Source organism: Felis catus, chromosome A2 (assembly GCF_018350175.1).
Source record: "Felis catus isolate Fca126 chromosome A2, F.catus_Fca126_mat1.0, whole genome shotgun sequence".
NCBI lineage: Eukaryota > Metazoa > Chordata > Mammalia > Carnivora > Felidae > Felis > Felis catus.
In genome coordinates this window covers 73,871,409-73,888,202 of record NC_058369.1, presented here as the reverse complement: position 1 = coordinate 73,888,202, position 16,794 = coordinate 73,871,409, and the positions used below count along the sequence as shown (strand labels likewise).

General features: G+C 40.4%; 1 protein-coding gene across 3 annotated transcripts in view; it reads left to right on the top strand.

Annotated features, from left to right (window-relative positions):
* Nucleotides 1-16,794, top strand: part of SUGCT (succinyl-CoA:glutarate-CoA transferase) — a 760,453-nt gene that overhangs the window by 335,466 nt on the left and 408,193 nt on the right. The gene's annotated exons all lie outside the window — the stretch shown is intronic.

Genomic DNA, 16,794 nt, shown 5'->3' with positions numbered 1-16,794 from the left:
CCATGTTTTTTCTTTATTTGAAAACATTTTACATGTCTTATTAAGTACTGAGTCATAACAATGATATAAATAAGAAAGTCAAATGACTTGAATTAGGTTGCTTTTCTGTAGCATGTGAGTGTTTGGGATTAGTCTATTATGAATTCTAATAACAACAATACTACTAGTAATAATGATTACTAGTAGTAATAATGATTTAACATTTTTTTTTACCTTTTACTGTTTAAACAGTCTACATATCTGACCCCTTTTAACCCTTACAATCATTCTGTGAGGTAAATTCTATTCCTATTTTACAGATAAGGAAACTGAGGCAAAGAACGGTGAAGTCAAAAGTTTGTTGGCTTTTCTGTTCTCCTGTGCAGTTTATCATGATGACGTTTGGAAAATGCCAGATTGAGTTATGGGTCATAAAGGATTAATGCTAGTCAATTAGAGCATTTGATTTCCAAATTATAACATTCATGTCAGGTTTTGCTTTCATTAAAACCTGTATCAGTCCTTCAGGTATCCCTCAGAAAAGGGCACCAATCCTGCATGTTTCCTACCAGTTTCGCTTTTGTTTATGTCGAAACTCCATCTACAGAATAGGCATCAGGGTTCTTGTGGATCTAAATGCCCACAGAAGCGGTTCTTCAGTACGGAACATTTGCTGTCATCATGCCCATGAATTAAGTACTTTTGTTCAAATATCATATCTTGTCTTTTGAAAGGGCCCTTGTTTTTCTGTGTAGTATGTACCAAAGTTCTTAGACAATAAGATTCTGCTACTGTAATTTTTATTTCTGTCCCCTTGGTATTTGGGGATCTCTGTGTGAATCAGCAACAATTCATTACCTATTTGCCCTTTCCTGGATCGCAGACACTTCTCAGCAATGCCTGTTTCGCCTTGTGCCCCATGCCGGTCGATCAGCGGGGGGCTCTGTGTGGGACTGATGTGCAGAGAATGCAGGAGCCAGAATCGGGCTCCCCTATCCCAGTCGTTTGTTAAATATCAGTCTGATTCTACCACAGAGCCTGAGAGCCCTCAGTCATTAACCTTTCTTCACATGAGAATTGGCCATTTATTTCTGCTCTTTGCCTCTCATTTAATTCATTGATAGGACTTTTTCCTTTCACACCACGGTTACCCACTTTCAATAATAGGCATTTGTGAGAACCTTATCAAAAGCTCTTTGAGAGTCTAAATAGATCGTATCCATGCTGTGAGAAGTGGACCCAAGAAAAATACAAAACTGAGGCAGATAAAAGTGTCATCTTCGTACTCAGCTGCTGGCCCCTTTTGTAACATCAAGGGCCACAAAGTTACATTACTGGTTTCCCATGTCCTAAGATTTTTCTTCCTTGCTCAATTCTGTGACAGAATTCTGCTGTAGAAAGACTTTTAGTAGCATCTGTAATAGATTAATTTCTATTTTCTCTCTTCATTTTGAATTACATAATTTGTCGCCTTCTTCTTTCTACTCTTACGCACGCAGAAGTGGAAGCTTCCTCATTGTGGAAACCCATAAGGTTCTTATGTCTTTATTCAGGGCTTAACAAGGAGTTAAGGAATCCAATCACAAGGAAGAGACTGGGGGGTTGTCTTCAGAGAGGAAATTCAATAGGGGAGGTCACATTATCACAGGTCCTGCTGTTAAAGCACAGACCACAGAGAGCCTGCACTGTTTGGAGGCTCTGTTGTGTGAGTGTGTTGATGTTTTTTGGTGCTCTCTTGTGGTAAGCAGTCTTCAGTCTCCGCCAGCTCAAGTCTCTTCTGCGTGATGGATCAAACAGTGATGAGCGGGGAAGATTAGGATATGATTCATTCCCATTTATGACCTTGTCGTTTGTTTTTCTGAACAAATGTCACTGGATTCACCGGTACTGTTCAGTGCCTGGCTTTCAGGGGGTCTCTGTGAAAGTTTAAAAGTGTATCATTTTCATTAGCCGATTCTATGTTCTCTATGAAAATTTAAAAATGTTTAGTGGCTCTCTATTATAGGATGAAAGCTGGTCTTTTTAGTCTGACATCATGGTCTTCCACAGTCTGACATGGTTTTTTCTTTCCACCTTTTCTCAACATAAAGGCCCTGCTGTGGCCACACTCCCATTCGGTGGGGTCTTTTGTTCTCTGTCTGGAACGCTTCCCAGACTCACTACGATTCTGAAACATAGTCGTGCTTCCAAGGTCAGTTCCACAGCTTCATGAAACCATCCTCAAATGTCCCTCTTTGGGGTCCCAGTCAGATGACAACACTTGCAGAAAAGCAGGTGTCCTTCCGTGCTTCGTATCCAGCCTACCAGTTATCAAACACAAACAGAATCGGCATTAACTTGTTGGGAATGGTTCTGTCAGAGGTGTGCTTGGCACGCTGTTCTTTTCATTCCGCAGCAGAACCTGTGAATCACAGACACGCTAGCTCCCAACCACAGAAAGGAGGCAGGGAGAAGGGAACGGGAGAAAGCAGCACTGAGTAGATGCTTTTAATTATCAGGAAAGCATTATTATTCCCACTTTACAGATGAATATTCTGAAGTGTAGGGAGGTTAGTCTCAAGGTTAGAAACATAGTGAATAGTTAGTTTAGAATTCAAAAGGCTGTATCTTTTCCATATGTCATATTGCCTCCCCTAAAGTGGTGCACGGAACGTTACCCTGTCTTTGCTAATTTACTCAATAAATATTTATTGATCACTAGGCATAGAGAATAAATGAAACAAAGAACATTGGTGAAAAATATTTCAGGGAAGGAAAATGAGGAGTGCCAAAAGTTGGTTGTGAGGCTATTTCATTTAAGCTGGTCACAGAGAGCTTCTCTGCTTAAGGGACATTTGAGCAGAGTCCTGAAGGAGGTGAGGGAAGGGACCTGCCGAGAACTGGAAGAAGCTCTTTAGGCAGCAGGTGCATGGGTGGGAGTTTAGGGAGTACCAGAGAGGACAGTGAGCCCAAACTCAGTGATCAAAAGGAAGAGTTGGGGGGAGGTGGGTCCAGAGAGGGGAGAGGGAGAGAGAGAGAGAGAGAGAGAGAGAGAGAGAGAGAGAGAGAGAGAGAGAGAGAGAGAGAGAGAGAAAGAGAGAAAGAGAGAGAATGGAGGGATGTGGGTCCAGGGTGGGTCCAGGGAGACAGTAGAGAGAGTAGGGGGAGGTGGCCAGCAAATCATGTTTAAAATTTATGATAGACTTTATAACAAAGTAGTTTCTTAAACTCGTGAAATGGAGGGATTATCTTCATCATATAGTCAGTTTGCTTCTCAGCCACTACTATTTTCTATCCAACCTGAAGACACATTTTTTTCCAGTTTGATTGAGACATGCCTGACATATAACCGTGTATTAGTTTAAGGCATACACCATCATGATGTGATATATGCATGTATTGCAAAATGAGCATCCCAGTAAGTTTCATTGACACCCATCACCTCACAGTTACAGATTTCTTTTTCTTGTGTTGGGTTTTAAAATCTCTCCTAGCAACCTTCACATATACAGTATTGTTAACTACCGTCCTCTTTGTGTTCTCCTATGGAATTCATAGACTCTTTTGAAAGCCTACCAGGAAAGCCAGTCGCTTACCTCACTTTTCTGTTATTCCTGCTAAAAATCGCGTGATGCTTCTCTCTGAGCAGCCAGGCTCATTCAGGAAGGCAGCTGCATGTTTTTGTCATCCGCTGAGTTTTCCACAGACAGCACACAGTGTGTCTCAGGTGTTCTCAGGTGTTACTATTTCCCACCCCCCAACCCCCGCCCCCCACCAGGCCGGCCCTGAACAAGTTTTGCTTTTTTTAAATTTCAAGATGGGAGACTTTTCCCCTGGGCTTGCCGTTTTATCCAGGGTGTTGCAGAACGTCTGTTTACCCAGCTGCTAAGACTGAAAACGGTGCAAGGAGAAAGCATGTTAAAAGTCCCCAGCTAAAACAGAAGAGACATAATAGAGACTAATCCAGGGCCCGTTAAAACAAACCCCTTCTCTGCAGCTCCCAGGAGCAATAACTCCTAAGTCGGGGCCCCTGATACACTGAATCAGCACTTTTGCCACCGTGAGGACCTCAAGGGAGAGAGTGAACATCATAACCTGCATTGAAACCAAGAGGAGAAGGTTAAAGATGTTGTGTTAGTAGTTGGGGAAAATAAGAGGAAGACATGAAATGAGGAGGAAGGAGAAGAGAAATGATGGAGAAAATAGAAATATAATTCGCTTTATTTCTCTCCCTTCCTTTCTTCACTGTTACTGGCCACTGACTGTGTGCCCTTGTCCTGCAGCTATGGAGATGAAACAAAAGATCTGGGCTTGTGAGGAGTTCATGATCTAGTTAGGAAAATAAGCAGGTAAAGCAGTGGCTTAAGTAGTGTTTGCTCAGGGCAACTGGTAAACACACTCACAGGGTGCCCACAGCCCAGAGAAGGGTAACTCCCTCAACGTGGGCAAGTCCAGGAAGGCTTCCTGGAGGTGGTGCCACCCGAGATGAGTCTGTTTTTTTTTTTTTTTTTTAATATTTGTATATTTTTGAAGGAGAGAGAGACAGAGCATGAGCAGGGGAGGGGCAGAGAGAGAGAGAGAGAGAGAGAGAGAGAGAGAGAGAGAGAGAGAGAGACAGAACACAAGGCAGGCTCCAGGCTCTGAGCTCTCTGCACAGAGCCCAATGCAGGGCTTGAACTCACAACCTGTGAGATCATGACCTGAGCTGAAGTTGGATGCTTAACTGACTGAGCCACCCAGGCGCACCACACCTTCCCCCCCCCCCCACACCCCAGATGAGTCTTGGACAAATAGAATGAGGTGAAGAGAAGAGAAAAGAGAACTCAAAGGAAGAACTATTTGATCAAGTGGAATTTCACAGGGAGAAAAAAAAAATAAGTCATAGGTGAAGAAAAGTAAGGTAACTTGGAAAGAAACTGATGACAGCTTTTAAATTGATTTTTGAAAAATGCTGCACATGTTAAGCAAGTGTCTGTCAATATAGTCCTAGTGAAGGCGTTACTAAAAAGTTGGTTACACTAAGATGATATTAATAAAAGTTAACAGTGTAAGATAAACTTACCTTTTTTACAATGCTGTGACAATTCCTTTAGTGAAATAGTAATTGGTTTTGGTTTTGAATGATCTGATTTTTCTTAAGTTTCTGATGTGATTGAATATTTACTTACTTTCAGAGTTTACTGTATTAAAAAACAGTGAAATTTTTTTTATTAAAAAAATTTTTTTAATGTTTATCTTTGAGAGACTTTGAGAGAGATGGAGAGACAGAGCGTGAGTGGGGGAGGGACAGAGAGAGAGGGAGACACAGAATCCAAAGCAGGCAGGCTCCAGGCTCTGAGCTGTCAGCACAGAGCCCGACATGGGGCTGGAACTCATGAACCGTGAGATCATGAGCTGAGTTGAAGTTGGACGCTTAATCGACTGAGCCACCCTGGCACCCCAAAAAACAATGAAATTAAGTGCTGGAGTTCAGGGCCTTCTAAGCGGAAGTGCTAAATAAATATTGGTGAACTGAATCAAAGGTTTATTAAAGAGCTTCATCTAATCTGATCACTTCCAAAATTTGGTATCAAATTATTTTATTTTTAAATTTAAATTTAATTTTATCATTTTATTAATTTTTTTATTTTAGAGAGAGAGAGGGCACAGGAGAGAGTGGCAGAAGGAGAGAGAGAAAATCCCAAGCAGGCTTCACACTCAGTACAGAGCCCAATATGGGGCTTGATCCCAGGATGCTCAAATTATTTTTTTAATTTTTTAAAAATTTGTTTAATGTTTATTTATTTTTGAGAGAGAGAGAGAGAGAGAGAGAGAGAGAGAGAGAGCAGAGGAGGAGCAGAGAGACCCAGAGACAGAATCCGAAGCAGGCTCCAGGCTCTGAGCTGTCAGCACAGAGCCCGACGCAGGGCTCGAACCCATGAACTGTGAGATCATGACCTGAGCTGAAGTCGGATGCTTAACCGACTGAGCCACCCAGGCGCTCCCCAAATTATTTTTAATTGGCTTGTTTAGAATATTGGAGAGTTGGACCTAGAGTGTTTTTTGGCTGTTGGTAGAGAGTTGTATTTTCAAAGGTGCCTGAATATAATGTTAATTTATAAAAACTGACATCTTGGTCTCAATCCGACAAATTTGGTCATTCTGCTTCCCTGCCTAGGTCTTTCAGGGAGTCTCCACAGCTTTGAGGACAAAGATTGAACTATTTGCCTTAATACATGTAATTGCCTCCTACCTTGTCACCCAAGAACCACCTGCAACTCCTTATAATGTGGCTTGGTGTTTTAATCCTCTGTGTCTTCCCATATGCTCTTTGCTTTTCACTAAAATGATGAAGCTTCTTGGCCTCACTGGCTGCTTCCATTCCTTCCAAATGAGCACGAGCCCCAGGAGCCTTTCCTGCCTCACTTGTCTGTTGTAAACAGCCCCTCTGATGCCGAGACATCAAAGCATCCATCGCACCCAACTATCATCAGTTGTCCTCCTTGACAAGACAGTAAAGTTCTTAAATAAGTTTCACATTTCTTAATTTCTTATTCTTTTAAGTTTATTTATTTATTTTTAGAGAGGGGGAGAGCAGGAGTGGGGGGAGGGGCAGAGAGAGAGGGAGAGAGAGAATCCCAAGCAGTCTCCACACTGTCAGTGCAGAGTCGGACCTGGGGCTTGATCTCACGAACTGCGAGCTCATGACCTGAGCCTAAATCAAGAGTCGGACACTTGATTGAGTCACCCAAGTGCCCCTCTTATTTTTTTAAAACAATTAAATGTTTTTGAGAGAAGTTTTAGGAGGAAGGTACAGAAAGTTTCCATATATCCCCCTCCCCCACTATCAACACTCCCCACTAGAGTGGTACATTTGGTGCAATTGATGAACCTACATGGACACATCATAAGAGATTATATATCTCTTTTGATTTTTATTTCTAATGCCTGTTGGATTTCTGGAACTCAATAAACAATCTTTCAGTTAGTCAACGTATTACCCAAGGAGCAATACCATCCAAGTTTGGAAGAAGTGGCCAAAGGGAAAAGAGGACAAATTCCCAGTGTTGTTAAGATAAAAAGAGAACAATGGAATATTACTCAGCCATCACAAGGAATGGAATCTTGCCATTTGCAGTGATGTAGATGGAACTAGAGTGTATTATGCTGAGCGAAATAAGTCAGTTCAAGAAAGAAAAATACTATATGATTTCATTCATATGTGGAATTTAAGAAACAAAACAGATGAACATAGGAAAAAGGAAGGAAAAATAAAATAAGATAAAAACAGAGAAGGGAGGCAAACCATAAAGAGACTCTTGTTTTTTTAAGTTTATTTATTTATTGAGAGAGAGACAGAAGGAGAGAGAGGGAGAGAAGCCTGATGATCTCACACTATGAGATCCTGACCTGAACTGAAACCAAAAGTCGCTTAACCGAATGAGCCATCCAGGTTCCAAAAGAGACTCTTATCTACAGAGAACAAACTGAGGATTGCTGGAGGGGAGTTGGGTGGGGGATGGGCTAAATGGGCGATGGGCATTAAGGAGGGCACTTGTGATGAGCAATGGGTGTTATATGTAAATGATGAATCACTAAATTCTACTCCTGAAACCAATATTACGAGTATGTTAACTAGCTTGAATTTAAATAAAATCTTGGAAGGCAAAGGAAAAAAAAAAAAAAAAAAAAAAAGAACAATGGTAGCCAGAGATGAAAACTTTCTAAACTAACCTAAGAGGACTGTATTATGATCACTGAATGTCAAAAGGCCTGAATTTGAGGCCAGAGTCTTCCACTAACTCTGTGGCCTTGAACTAGCCCCGATTCTTGGAGCCTCAGGTCCTCATATATATATATACAATGTGCATAACAATACATACACCATAGTGAGAATTACGAACCAGAGCAGGCCTGAGAGCAGCTAGCCCAACACAGCACACAGCAATGTTCGGTCTGTTTTAGGAGAATCTCAATCCCCTAGAATCACAAATCACAGTTCCCCAGTTTTGTTTTGTTTTTACCATCAAATTTCTCCTGTATCATTTTTTTTTACTCATGAACCCCCTATCTTTGAGAAATTTTTCTCTCCCAAGCTGTAAATATTTCATGAATTTCATAATTTTTATTTAATCAAGTTCTATTCAACTGCCAATCAAACCCTGCTTAGGATGATACGAGTATCATTGATTATTGTACTGATTTGATCCCAGTGAAAGGACAGCAGGATATTGTAGTAGGCCTGTATATCCTTTTTGCAGCTAAATGATTTCTGTTCAACTCTCTTGAAAAATTAAAAATAGCTCACAAGGCTTGGAATAAAGACTTTATTCTTAATGAAGACTGTTAATAGTGCTTAGTTTTTTAAACCAAAATGGACCTTAACGGTCCATAGTCTATTCCCTTTCAAGAGACACTTGTTTCTTGGTGAGGGCGATGAATTTGGAACTTGTGAACACTCCATTTAAGTTATTCCTTGCATTGGTGGCTATACCCTCATACAGAACGGCACATTTTGCGTTCCTTAGCTGCTATGCTGTGTTAATAGTCTCTATGAAAAGCTTCAGCCGGGGCCTTTGAACTTGGAAAAAAATATGTCCATGAGTTCTCCTGTGTCATTTTTATGGTTAAGTTTTTTCAAAGTTTTAATGGGCATTTTGGCCTTCCTAAAAGCTATTGACTTTAATTATCTGCTAAATAACATCTGTAATTTCCTTAATTTTTATTCTTAGTAGAAAATGAAGCTACAGTTGACCCTTGAACAAAACAGGTTTGAACTGTGCAGGTTCACATACATGCAGAATTTTTTCGATACATACAGATGGGACTATAAACGTACTTTCTCTTATGATTTTTCCCAGTAACATTTTTTCTCTAGCTTACTTTATTGTAAGAATACAGCATATAATACATATAACATACAACATATGTGTTAATGGACTATTCTGTTATTGGTAAGGCTTCTGGTCAACAGGAGGCTCTTGGTTAAATTTTAGGGAAGTCAAACATTATACACGGATTTTCAACTGTGTGTGAGGCTGACGCCCCTAATCTCTGTGCTGTTTAAGGGCCAACTCTTCTTTATATTTAATTTCTTAATGGCTAGCTATCATTCACTCCTTCCCTTTATCCCTGTCTTAAACCCCATTTTAGTTCATCCTCTTGTCTTTCTTTTCTGGTTCTATCTTCCTGTCCTCATCCAGTTATTGAGAATTTGATCTCTTTTTAAAATTAAATTCTAAATGGATATTATGTATCACCTTCCTAATAATTGGATTTCATTTATTTGCATGAAGCCTTCATTTGAATAAGTAGTTTGCTCAGAGAACAGAGAGAATTTTATCAGTGTCCACCTATATGATAGAATTTAGAAGGGCTGGAAGGAACCTCTGTTGCATGGAATATAACCCTTCCTTAGACTGCTGATTTCAGAGGTCTACAATTATAGATTTTTTTTGCCCCAAAAGTTTGTCTATTATTTTTTTTAAGTTTTTTGTTATTATTTATTTTTGAGAAAGAGAGAGTGTGAGGAGGGGAGGGATAGAGACAGAGGGAGAATCTCAAGCAGGCTCTGTGCTGTCAGCTAAGAGCCCAACCCGAGGCTCGAACTCACGAGACTGTGCAATCATGAGCTGAGCTAAAATCAAGAGTCAGACGCTTAACTGACTGAGCCATCCAGGTACCCTAAGTTTGTCCATTCTTAAGCTTCAGACAGCACGGAGAGAGTTAAAGCTTGAACTCTTATTCCTTAGCGTAAGTTTTCTCAGACTTTCCCCTCAGACTAGATTTTCATGTGGAGAAAGTAGAGAAATCATCAAAGCCCAGGCTGCCTCAGCAAGGCCTAGAGCAGAGTGAAAGGCTGAGAGCACTCAGGAGCCCCAGAGATCAAGTTACCCCCAGTGATGCTTCTGCCAGGGCTGGGAGGCTCGGGAAGTCTCTTTTAACGCTGATTCATTCCTCTCCTCTCTAAACCTGGCAACCATCGACTCTCCCATGTCTACATGTTTTTAATATATAGAGAGAAACTTATTGTTCGCTCCCCCTGAAACTCTTTGGTTGGTCTAAAGTTCTCTTTCCCATGTGATCACATTTTAAAATCTTCCTGCCAGCCTTCCCACCCCCCCCCCCCACCCCTGACTTCTATTAGTATCTTATGAGGCTGCAATTCATGTGATTTATATATATCCTCAACCTACATGTTTAGTTTATTGCAGCCTCCCCCCCTCAAACCTCTTATAATGCCTTGAATGATACTGTAGGTTAATCTGGCATTTGCTGCAGAGGGCTGATTGGGATAAATGGATCTGATGTTTTGGTGAGGGTCACATTGGTTTTCTTTTGCATTCCATGGCAGCTCTGCCATTATCAGCTAATAGATGGTTCCTTGTAAAATGTCTCTATTTTATGTGGTACGTTTTCTGAATGTTGGCTATTTGGAGATAGCTTTAAGTGGCTGTGTGTTGTTACTATAAAATCAGCCTGGAGGGAAAAAGAATGAAAGAAACACAGCCCTGGAATGTATCCTTTTGGCTTACGGATTGGATCGGATCGTATAAGGAACTACTGCAACTCCAAACGAGCTCCTCGTGACCTGGGCTGTTTCTACCCTGTTAGGAGAATTCTTTGTGACTGAGGATCGAATGATATCTTTAAGTGAGTCAGGATGAAATGGAATGTCATCCCGCTCCTCCCCCCCACCCCCATTTTTTTCTTTCCAGGAGGGCTATAAACCATTCCATACTGCCTTTTAGTAGAAAGAATTAGATGGTGGTGGTGGGATATTTATATATGTGTGTGGGGGCAGGAAGGGGGGTGATGGCTGTGAGAGGGAATCCAGTAAACTATGTTTCCCTGGATAAAACATTTAATACCCTCGTTTCTCCACTGGAACTTAATGTATATTTTTAGATTTATAGAATGCTAAAGTCCTAAACATTTGGGGAGTTGGGTAGGGCCTCAGATACCATTGGACTTAACCCCTTCCTAAGTGTAAGAACTTAGAATTTAACAGCATCATGGCTGGAGACCCCTGATCTGGTGGGAGACTGCACAAAGCCAGCTCAGAAGGCCTCCTTTGGGAAGGGTGTAGGCACATCTCTCCAGCCTTTTCTGGCTGACCTTGTTTTGCTCTTGACTTTCAAATTGGATAGAGAATCTGGAGTTTGACTCAGTCTCTTGACACTGCTTTGCTCCTCAGACTCCCCAGACTCATCCTGCCCTGCCCAATTTCCTGCCTGCCTTTGGCTCACACCGAGTTCTGTTCTGCAACTACTTTGCCCCTGCTTGGGTTCTATTCTTATCTCTTCTTAGCTTTGGTGCCCTCGCATAGGCCTTCCTCTGCTCTTTTTGATCTTACATTAACTGATGTTTCTAGTAAGAGCAGACTCCACCTCTCTTCCAGTGCTGACAGCTGACGTCCCTGCTGGGTCTTGATTTCCACCAGCTGTCCAGCATCCTGGAACATTCCCTGGTGACCAGCTGCTCCTGACCGCCTTCACCTGGATGATCCACAGTAGTCCTGGCAAGCTACTCGCCGCTCCCAATGTCAGACTAAACCTACCTTAGTTCTAGTTTAACATGTTTTGGCCAATAACACATAGGTCATTAGTAAGGCTCAAATTGGGAATCTCTTGATTATCAATGCCTTTTCCATAGCACTCACAGAATAACTGCTTTTTTTCTCTTTTCTCTATAAATTTCATATTTAGAATAATACTGGCCGGGGAAAGGAAACAAGTAAACACCCTGCACCTCACCCCCCACACTTATACAAACACACACACACACAGACACACAGGTACACACACAACTTTTAATCTTTGAATTTATAAATTGACATTTTCCTTTCTTAATGATTTTTCTTCCCTCTATTGTGAATTGTTTTTCTTTTTCTCATTTGCTAACTTTGGAAAGAAAAATCCAGACATTGGAATGTCTGAGTTTATTTAAGTCTCAGTACTCTGTTCAATTTAATGAAGGAAAACAAAAAAAGGAAAATTGGAGTGCTGGTCTGTATCTTCATAGCCCTGGGACTGACCCTTCCTGGCGGTCATTGATCTATACTGTATCTTTAAAATAAGAGTCATTGATTGTTCCAAGTTATTTTTAAGCATGGAAAGATATAGAAATATATTCCAAAACATAGAACGTTATATATTCTAAAACATTAGAAAGTTAGAAATTGTGAGACACATGATTATTTTATAATAATTTAACATGGTATTTTCTAAACTAGATTAAGAACTAAAAAGAGGATTTATTTAGTATATTGAATGAGATGGAAGTATTAGATATACGTCACCTTACGTACCCTGCTAACAGAGATAGTCTTGTGTCTGTGGAACATTTACAAACACTGATTATAGACTAGGTTACAAAAAAAATTTCAGTAAGCTTCAAAAGAACCAACTACAATGAAATATTCTAAAACTCAATAATAAATTTAGAAATACAATTATAGACAAAACTGTAAAGCAAAGTGTTTAAGTAAAAAGGAATTAAATGGGATTAAAATTGTAAAATCGTAGTTAACTATTGTGGCATGGCAAACCATACTGAAACTTATCGCTTTAAAACGAATTGGCAAGCTTTTTCTATAAAGATAATAAATACTTGAGGCTCTGTGTATTAAATGATCTCCATCACAGCTACTTAACTCTACCATTGTAGCCAGATAGCAACCGTAGACAATACTTAAATGAGTGGACATGACTGTATTCCGTTTTTTTATATTAAAAAATTTTTTAAATTTTTTTTAAATTTTATTATTTTTGATTGAGAGAGAAAGAGACAGAGAGAGAGCGAGAGAGCGAGAGAGAGAGAGAGAGAGAGAACGAGCAGGGGAAAGGCAGAGAGAGAGGGAGACACAGAATCTGAAGCAGGCTCCAGGCTTGGAGCTGTCAGCACAGAGCCCAATGCGGGGCTCGAACTCCCGAACTGCGAGATCATGACCTGAGCCAACATCAGATGCTTAACCGACTGAGCCACCCAGGCACCCCACATGACTGTATTCCAATAGAATTTTATTTGTGGACACCAAAAGTTGAATTTCATAGAGCTTTCGTATGTTATGAGACATTCTTCTTTTGATTCCTTCCAACCATTTAAAAAGGTAAAATCCATTTTTTAATGAGAACTCATAAGATTTACTCTATTAACTTCCCTACATCTCATATAACAGTGTTAGTTAGCTACAGTCACTGTGGTGTACATTATATCCCTAGTACTTATTTATCTTATCACTGGCGTTTGTCTTTTCTGACTACCTTTCTCCACTCTTCCTTCCTCTCCACTCCACCTCTGGGAATCACAAGTCTGATCTCTTTTTCTGGCATGTTATGTTTTCAGTTTTCCTTTGATCCATTGTTTGTTCAGGAGAGTGTTGTTTAATTTCCATGTATTCATGAATTGCCAGTTTTTTTCTTGTTCTTGAATTCTAGTTTAATGCCACTGTGGTCAGAGAAGATACCTGCTATCATTTCAATCTTCTTGAATTTGCTAAGACTTGTTTTTTGGCCTAACATATAGCCTATTCTAGAACATGTTCCATGTGCACTCAAGAAGAACGTGTATTCTGCTGTTGTTGGATAGAATGTTCTGTATAAATCTTTTAGGTCCATTTGGTCTCTAGTGTTATTCAGATCTGCTGTTTCCTTATTGATTCTCCATCTGGATGATCTGTTGTTGAGAGTAGGGTATTAAAGTCCCCAACTATTATTGTATTATTGTATTTTATTGTGTTGTATTGTATTGTATTGTATTGTATTATTGTATTTTATTCAATTTTATTTCTTATTTTAGCTGTGTTAGTTTTCACTTTATATATTTAGGTGTTCCAAGTGTTGAATGCACTTACATTTACAGTTATGTCTTCTTGATGAATTGATCACATTAGCATCATATAGTGCCCCTGTTTGTCTCCTTTCATCATTTGTAAAGTCTATTTTGTCTGATGTAAGTATAGCTAAGCCTACTCTTTTTTGGTTACTTTTATCTTTTGTTGTGTGTGTACTGGTTGTTTTAGAGATCTTTGTTTCTGGTTTCTTATCCTGCTATCTTTGTGTGTGTGTGTGTTGATGTTTTTGTATCAGTATGTTTTGAGTTCTTTAATTTTTTTGTTTGTTTATTTATTCTTGGGAGAGAGAGAGAGCATGAGTAGGGAAGGGGCAGACAGCAACAAAAAGACACAGAATCTCAAGCAGGCTCCAGACTCTGAGATGTCAGCACAGAGCCTGATGTGGGGCTCGAACCCATGGACAGTGAGATCGTAACCTGAGCTGAAGTTGGATGCTTAACTGACTGAGCCTGCAGGTGCCCCTGTTTTGAGTTCTTTCTCATGTTCTTTCTTTTAAATACTACAGGATTTTCCTTTGTGGCTTATGTAAAGTGTTTTAATTTTATAACACCTTGTTTTAAACTGATGACAACTTAACTTCAATAGAATTCATGAACTTTATATTTTTACTGCTCCTGCCTGTCAAGTTTTTGGTTACTGCTGTTAAAATTTACGTGTTTTTAATATCATGCAACTAATACTATTGTAGGTGTGGTTATTTTTACTATCCTCATTTTTTAAAACTTTCATACAAAAGTTGTAAGTGGATTATATACCACTCTTATATTGCAGAATCTAACTACATATTTACTGTTATTAGTGAGATATACACTACCTTTTACGTTTTTATTATGTTAATTGTTGTTCTTTTACTTCTACTCCAAGAGATCCCTTTAGCATTTCTTGTAAGGCAGATCTGGTGGTAATGAACTCCCTCAGCCTTTGTTTGGGAAAGTCTTTGTCCCTCCGTCAAGTCTGAAGGACAGCTTTGGCTGACAGCTATTTTATTTCAATATTTTGAATGGGAATGTCATCCCATTCTTGCCTGGCTTGAAAAGTTTCTGTTAAGAAATGTGCTGATGATCTTATGGGTTTCCTTGTATGTACCTTCTTTCTTTTCTGTTCCTGCTTTATTTATTTATTTATTTAATCTTCATTTTTGAGGGAAAGAGAGAGAGACAGACAGAGTGTGAGCAGGAGAGAAACAGAGAGAGAGAGGGAGGCGCAGAATCCGAAGCAGGCTCCAGGCTCTGAGCTGTCAGCACAGAGCCTGACACGGGGCTTGAACTCATGAACCGTGAGATCATGACCCACGCCAAAGTTGGATGCTTAACCTACTGAGCCACCCAGGCGCCCCTCTGTTCCTGCTTTTAAAATTCTTTGTCTTTGACTTTTGACAATTTAACTATAATTAAATTTTATCCTAAATAGGGCTTTGATCCCAAATAGGGCTCAATTAGTTTGGGTCCTTTGGGCCTCATTGATATGGCTGTCCATTTCTCTCCCCAGGTTTGGGTCATTTTCAACTATTTTTGCTTTAAATATACTTTCTGTCTCTTTTTTTTTCCTCCTTCTGGATTTCCCATAATGCAAATATTGTCTCTTTTTTTCATTGTGCCCTATAATTCCTGTAAGTTTTCTTCACTCTTTTTCATTCTTTTTTCCTTTTGTGCCTCTCACTGGATAATTTCCAACGTCCCATCCTCCAGATCACTGATTCTTATGCATGGCCGAGTTTACTTTTGAGACTCTATTGAATTCTTCAGTTCAGTTATTATATTTTTGAACTCTGGGATTGCTGTTTCATTATTATTATTATTTTTTGATGGCTGCTATTTTCTTGTCAGACTTCTCCTTTTGCTTATGCATTCTTTTCCTAATTTTATTTAGTCGTCGGTGTGTTATTAAAGGTCACTAAACTGCTTTGAGAGGATTGTTTTGAATTCCTTGTCTGACAGTTCATAGATCTCCATTTTTTTTTTAAAGATCAGTTTTTAAAGCTTTATTGTTGTCTTTTGGTGCTGTCATATTTCTCTGTTTTTCATCCTTGATTTCCTTATGTTCTTATCTCTGCATTTGAGTAATCACATGCACACTTAACGGGCTTGTTTTGGCAGAAACAGTTCTTCACCAGGCAGCTTGGGTTTCTGGGTGTGTCTCTTGGTAATGTCCTTGAGCAGGTGGGGTCTGTTATTATGATTTATTTTGGGGGCAAGGCAACCGTTCAGGCTGTGAGGATGGGAGTGCAGGTGGTGTGCCGATGCCTGAGGAAGTTGTGTAGGACTGCTGTCTTGGCTCCCTGCCCAAGTGAGGTTGTAGGATGGGTCCACGGCTGCCTGGATTCTCTGTCAGGCTTACCAGATGGTAGGGACTGGGTGCTATGTTCAGTAGTAGCTGGAGCTATGAATTAGCTTCCCTGTCCTGGCAAGGCAGCAGGATGGGACCTGGGGCCTATACAGCTCATTGTTTGGGGACCCAAATCAGGCCAGGGTATGCACTGGACTTCCTGGTCAGGTGAAGACGGTGGGGGAAGCCATGAACTATGCTCTCTGTTCAGGCGCCACTCTCTGAGGCGCTGTCGAATGAGCCATGCAGCTTCCTGTGTGTTTTGGTCAGGTTCCCTGGTTGGACCAGCTGATGGCTGTATTCAGTGATAAATGGGACTATGAATTAGATTCCTTCTCCGGGTACCGTAGAAGCAGCTCTAAAGCTGGCAAAGCTCTTTTTTGTTGTTGTTATTTTTAACTCAAGCCAACCTGCCCTTAAATTCTCTGACCAAACAAAGCTACTGGCTTTGTTCTGTAGACTGTGGGCTCAGGCAGCCCACCTCTCCACTTCAGTGCCACCGGGCTGCACAGTTTGCAGGGGTTGTGACTGGCCCTTCTGGTTAGATGGGCCTGGAAGATACTCTCCAAAGTGAGTGAGGCTATGTCTCAGCTCCCTTGCATGGGTGATAGAGGGAGGGGCTGCTCCCGACCACTCTCAATTTTTCAAACAGGCTATCTTATTGGGTGAGGCTGGGA